The sequence below is a fragment of the Schistocerca americana genome, chromosome 6 (genome assembly GCF_021461395.2).
Source record: "Schistocerca americana isolate TAMUIC-IGC-003095 chromosome 6, iqSchAmer2.1, whole genome shotgun sequence".
NCBI lineage: Eukaryota > Metazoa > Arthropoda > Insecta > Orthoptera > Acrididae > Schistocerca > Schistocerca americana.
This window is the reverse complement of record NC_060124.1, coordinates 374,586,361-374,593,209: the sequence shown is the minus strand read 5'-3', so window position 1 is coordinate 374,593,209 and position 6,849 is coordinate 374,586,361.

Below are 6,849 nucleotides of genomic sequence, written 5' to 3'. Positions count from 1 at the left end.
ACCCCGCCGCAGAGTAAAAATATCATACCACTGATCACGTTTTTGTTACGGCTTATACTGAAAGAGGAAGTACTCATGTCCAGGTACCAGCACTTTAAAGTTAACCCTCAGAAACTCATTATTAATTTCGTGATGGACCACGAGTTCTAGATAAATAAGAACAGGGCTTTCAAAAGATGCTACTTCCATTAAGCGAAACCGGTGCCAAAGTATTTTAGATTTTAAACCATTAACTAGAAAAGGCTACAAATGAAAATGAAACCGGAAAATTAAGCTACGTCAAATTTAAGTACTGTAAGGAGCTCAGCTATAAAACCGATCTTCTTTGATAGGCAAGCACACTAGGTGGAATTAAAACATTTAAAACAACAAAGTAAAGTTTTCAAAAAAAGTATAATGTGGAGCCCTCCACCAGAAGACTTGATGTTAACTAGAAATAGTGATATAGAGTTGTATTAATTTTCAATGAAATAATAATTTCATTAAATACTATTGAATCAGACATAAACTTCACAGTTTAATTAATTAATGTATTGTCTTACAGTTTATAAGAGAAAACTCACTAGTAATGGTACAGGGTACCTTCCGCGTTTCATCATATTGCGTCTTGCGCATCTATACGAAGATGTAGAAGAAGGTGTAGAATATATATATCAGAAGTCATCTCGCCACAATATTATTGGTATTATTACATTAGCTATCAAAATTGTGAAAATAATATCTACTGTATTCAAATGAAAATTTAAGGAAAAACTAAAATAGAACAGAAAGGCATTCTATTAATGCATGGAACTAGGTACAATAGGACAGAAACCTTTCCGCTAATACATGGAAAGAGGAGTAGTCTGGAGAATGTTTTGAAGACTGGTTTGTAGGTGTTGCTCCATTTTCATTCGTTAAACAACAACACTGACACACTACTTAACACTGCCTGCTCACAGCGGACTTGTCGAACGCAAGCCTTTTGATTACAGTTCATAGTCGGAGTCGCCACCGTAAACAATGTGATTACGCCTCTCATACATCAGGAGAAAACTCAGTCTCCGGCTACCCAAACACTGTCATCTTACCCCGATCTCCCTACAAAAATGATTGACAGTGGTCATAGATGCGATAGGTAACACATAAATATGCTAGACTGTTCGTCCAAAAGATCCCGAGACTGAGTTTTTTTCTGATATATGAGAGGCATCATCTAATTATGGGGGCGATTCCTACTATGAAATATAATCAAAAGACTTGCATTCCACAAGTCCGTTGTGAGCAGGCAGTGTTAAATAGTGGACACAAAGCTGTATGCGTCAGTGTTGTTGTGTAACAAATGACAATGGAGCAACACTTCCAAACCAGTCTTCAAAACATTCTCAAGACTACTTGAAATGCATTCGCAGTTGTGAATAAGAACCATCAGGCTGTATAAGTGAATGATTGCAATGAAAATTTATGCGGACCCGGTCTCGAATCCGCATTTCTCGCTTTGTGGAGAGCATTAAAGCAATTAAGTTGCTTTGGCTATCCGTGCGCAGCTCCCAGCCAGACCCAATTTTCCATATGTCGTCGCTTCTGCGTGACGGCCTGTATTTGTGCATCGTTCTTCTTAACAACATAGGCACTGCAACACCGTATTCTCCAGAATGTTTTGAAGAAGCGAAATGTGTCTGAGATGTTTTGTCACGCAAACAGTGATTCCGAAAAGAAACAACGACGGAAGGAAGCCCGTCACGCCTCGATTGAAATGCTACACTCGGATATTTCTTTTCTGGGAAAATATGATAACTGGTGACGAATCTTGGTATTATCAGTACAAACAGACAACAAAATGACAAAGTGCAGAAACTGCTACAAAGGTTCAAAGCTTTTATAACACAACTGACAATCAGCTCAGTGTGACGCGTGAGTCGAAGTACAGCCCAAAGAACTAGTATTCTGAGACTTTCGCACGGTTGTATGAACATTCTGCTCGTTGTACTCGGGAGTTGGGGCGGCGGGAGTGCGGGGGGATGACTTATAGGACTGAGACATTAACCACGATCTTAAAGTTTCCCTATTTTGTAATTAATTGATGCAAGTTCAGATGAAATCCTGACCCTGCGAGTTGGAGCGCTTACTCACTTGGCCACGAACCACACGAGATGCAAAGTACACCACATGTGTACCATCTCCAGTACACTCACTATGGTAGGTAAGTTAGATCGTAATGCTAAGGTTAACGCCTGCTGCAGCAGCCGCTGACTGAGGCGGTGTGGCGTTGCAGGGGACTCGCAGCCGGTGTCGCTGAGCGAGGTGCGCGCGCCGGGCCCCGAACACGCGGCCTGCTGCCTCGACGTCGCCGTGGGCGGCCGCTCCAGGGGCGCGCTGCTCCTCTTCCGCCTGCACGTCCTCCAGCAGCGCGTTTCGCCCCAAGGACAAGGTATGTGTCTCTTCACCGTTCACCTGTGTATCCAGCGCCATGAAGTAGTGGAGGGAATCAGTATTAGGTGTCTCCCAGGAATAGATATAAGGCCCTATGTTCTTTTCATTATACGTAAACAGTGGGTCACAAGCTTTGTCTACTGCCACTATCACATGTACGCTGATGACATCTAGTTGTATCTAAGGCCTAAACCAATGAAACTGACGACAGCTATCGGGAATCTCAGTACCGACCTGTGTGCACTACCAATAGGATGTACGGTTAAAGCTCAAGCCATCCAAAACTCAAGCGGCACTGTTTAGTCATTCAGGCTCGTTGTCCGAAAATATTGGCAATACAAAATGAGACAAATATCAATCTCTCACCCTAAGCAAAGTCTAGAAGTAATAATAGACGAAAATCTAAATTCGACTGAGCACGTAACTGCAATGTGCAAGAAGGCATTTGTGCCTCACACAAATATTAAAAGCTCTTCCCTCTTGACCTGGAAAAGAAACTTGTACGAACACTTATACTTCAAATTATTGATTACAGTGAAGTTATCCCGTAAGATATACCTCAGGAAAGCTCATGGCGCCTGGAACGGGCTATGAATGCCTGTGTTCGTTGTATCTGTAATATCAGACTCTTTGATCATATTTCACCATCACGTTCACAGCTATCCTGGCTCCATCAGACAAGAGCTGATATTTCAATAGACTCCCTTCTGTCTTACCAACGTACACTGTCCCGCATGTCTATCCTCAATCTTAACACTCTTGTGTGAACAAGATGGCAGTAACATCCATTCCTATCAGAGCAAAATCATTTCTCTCCCACTTCATCGTTCATCCACTTTCTCGAAGACCTTCTCGGTAACAGGAACCTGTTTCTGGAATAATTTCCCGCATTGTATTAGCGAACTAATGACTACGATTGTCATTGTTTGCACTCGTTACCACTGAGCATCTCTTTTCCCAACCATATCTTCCGCATTTCCCAGTGTTCCTAGCTGGTGCATTGTCCTTATATTTCCTTTTCCCAGAACTTGCTATATTAGAAAAAATCTATTTTGTACACCTATATATTCTTTTATCCTGGCACTGTCGTTATTGTTGTTATTGTCCTGTTTATTATTAAAATATATTATTAATGTCATTTTTACTGCTAGCATTACTAGAACTACCGCCGCTATTAACTTTATTAATTCATAGTCAGTATTATTTACTCTGTTGTCTCTGTACACACTGAATGCATTTTAAAATGTTATTTGTCATATTAAAATCGTTATTTTTGGACAACTATGAAGTAACGAACTTTCTGTATGAGTGAACTCTTATACGATGTATGAGAGGGTCTAATCGTAGATTTCTACGAAGTGCTCTTAGCTTATAAACTTCACATATCTTTGTCCAATGACTGTGAGCGGTTCTAAATAGTCTGTAAGGATTTGAGCATTCGTGCCAATCTGTTCTCCAGCCACAGATATCTGCAGCTAATGAAAACGTGAAAGTCAGAGGATAGTTTATTCACCGGTCATGCACTGTTATGAAAAGAGATGACCATTTTCTGTTGAAACCCGGGTCTCTTTTAGGATACTTCTGCCAACTTGTTGGTTCGTACTCTTGTCCTTAGGTTTCCTCTGCTTTCGAAGTAATCAATAAGAAAAGTCATAGGAAACATCGGCCTAAATTTTTCTTGTGGACTGAACTGATGCAGGGTCATCAATATCCACCCATAGCTTTGACGACTGTTTCATCTGTGTAATTAATAAGTGGACATGCTATTAAACCATCGCAAATAAACCGGAGCAAAAAGTTTGGATCGCCCCAAAGACAAATAAGTTTTTGGTTTACCTTGGTCAGCATTCAATAAATATGACACCCACGCTCCACAAAGCTCTACTTATATATAAGGGGTGGACAAAAATATGGGAATACCACAAAGGCAACACATTAACTATGTCTAACATGATGAGGGAAAACCGTTGGCATTGAAAACAACTTCCAGTCGTTACCCAGTATGATCATTAAGGGACTCTCATACCATTCTTCCCGCAAAATAGTAGGAAGTTAACTAACTATTATGCAGGTGGATAGCGATCACACACCCTTCTCTCCAAAGTAGACCTAAGGTTCAATAGTGTTGTGATCTGGTGAGTGATGGCCATGGAGGTGCAACAGTCCATCCTCGTCGTCACAAAACTGGTCCCGTACGATGTTAGCTGTGTGAACCAGGTAGAAGGGTCATTATTCTTGGATCACAGTATCACCAGTAGGGCACAAACATTGTACCATAGGATGGATCCGATCAGACAAAACGGTCACATAATCCCTGGCAATAATGCGGCCTTGCAGAGGAACCGTGCGGCCCGTGGAATACCACGAAATGCCTGCCCAAATCATTACCGAACTACTGTCATGTTTTATCCTTGGGCGTAAACTCGGCAAAAAGTAGGAAACAGTCAAGATTCGTCCAACAATAAGCTTTCCTTCATTGCTCCATAGTCCAGTTATGGCTGTTACAGGCATTCGCATAATAGCTGAGTAGTCTTTAAGTTCCAGCTCGTCATGCAATGGCCTGCTTATGGAGCTCTCTATGTGCTATTTAGGTGCTGACAGGGACCGTTACTAAGACATTCAGTTTTTCAGTGCCTTCTGCAGCGGACATTCTCAGGTTTATCGTCACAATCTTCTTCAGAGACCTCTCGTCACGATCACTCGTCGCACACTTTCGTCCGCGTGGTGACTTAGCTGATGACGTTTTTCCGTTTTCCCTGTATGTGGCATAAATCTTCGATACGGTGCCTATCAAAACACCAAACCCTTCAGCTACCTTGGTTATAAAACCACCCACAATACAAGAACCAACAATTTGCTCACGTTCGGATTCAGTTAGCTCCGACGTAATGCACTCACGACCTCATGGATCTTCTCTGACCACGCCTGATACTTGTAACCTATTGAGGACATTGCACAGCTACCGTTCGTGGTCAAAGAGAAAAGCGAAAGCTACAGGCTTCCCCTGGTCTGCATTTATGTTCAAGATTGAATTTCTCGAGGATTTTCTTATATTTGTCTGAGACCTGTACTTGCCTAACCACGTTACCCCTCCAGCAGCTGGCATTCAGTCTCGCTAAAAAACTAAATAGGTCCAGAAGAGATAGATTTGTTGCTTATTTGGTTAGAAAGAATCTGATGAACAAACTAACTCTTTCTCCGCATCATATTGTTGAATAACTGATGGTTCTGTACGTGCTCCACTAATTGTACATCGTTATTACAAATAGAAGGCAAGCATCAAGCTACGCTACGAACAGTCTTCTATTGAGCTTTTCTCCAAAACATGGGGTACCAGTAGCCTTTCACAAGGAGAATCGCACACGGTCAGGAACACGCTATACAAGACTGCCCTCACTTTATGAAGACCCAGCCCGTTCCTCTGACTGTGGGACAGACGGCACATCGGCTTCAATTGAGGACAAATTACATGAGTTTGGAGTAACATTGGAAGGAAGATCGAGGAAATCGTCGCTTCTATTAGTACTCGAGACTTTCGTGTCAGCAGCATTAGTTACATTTTCTAACAGAGTTATGTTCAAACTCGAAATGAAAACGTGGAATGCAACGGCAGCGGTAGCGTTGTTCATCGACGTGAATACAGAAACTGACTACTGAAATTTGTGCATGGCGGAGGAGACGATACCGAATGGCTGCGTGTATCAGGGAACGAGAAATCTCAGATCAGTCGACGGGTTCTGAAATCCGTCATCAGTGACATCAAGGCCCTTGGCACGCTGTGAAAACACGGGTATGGTGTGCTTACAGCGCCGGTGGTGTAACGGTTGAGTCTTTGATTAGTAATGAAAACGGTCTCTGTCCAAGGTCCGAACCCCGTAGGCGCTTAAATGGTTCAAATGGCTCTAATCACTAAGGGACTTAACATCTGAGATCACCAGTCCCCTAGACTTAGAACTACTTAACCCTAACTAACCTAATGACATCACACACATCCATACACGTGGAAGGATTCGAACCTGTGACCGTAGCAGCAGCGCTGTTCCGGACTGAAGGGCCTAGAATCGCTCTGCCAGAGTTGAGGGCCCGGTGCTCAAATTTGCATAAAAATCATCTGCAGTGGCGGTCGAAGGCTTCCGGCATAAGAAGTCACCTTCATTCAGTCAACGGCCAAGTCAAAGGGTGCGGAGGAGCGGACAGAGGTTCATGGCACTCTCTTCCTCTTTGAGTGGAAAACCGCCGCCAAAATGTCGAACAATCAGCAATGATTAACGGAATGAGGCTGTAGAAGGAGATGGCAACTACTTCATTGAAGACACACAATGCCCTAGGACATGTGGCTCGAAATAGAAAAAGTGTCCTAACGATCTCTCCATTGGCAAAAGATTTCGGATTAGTCCTGCATTCAGATTTCCGGAAAGGGACTGCCGACTGAGAGGC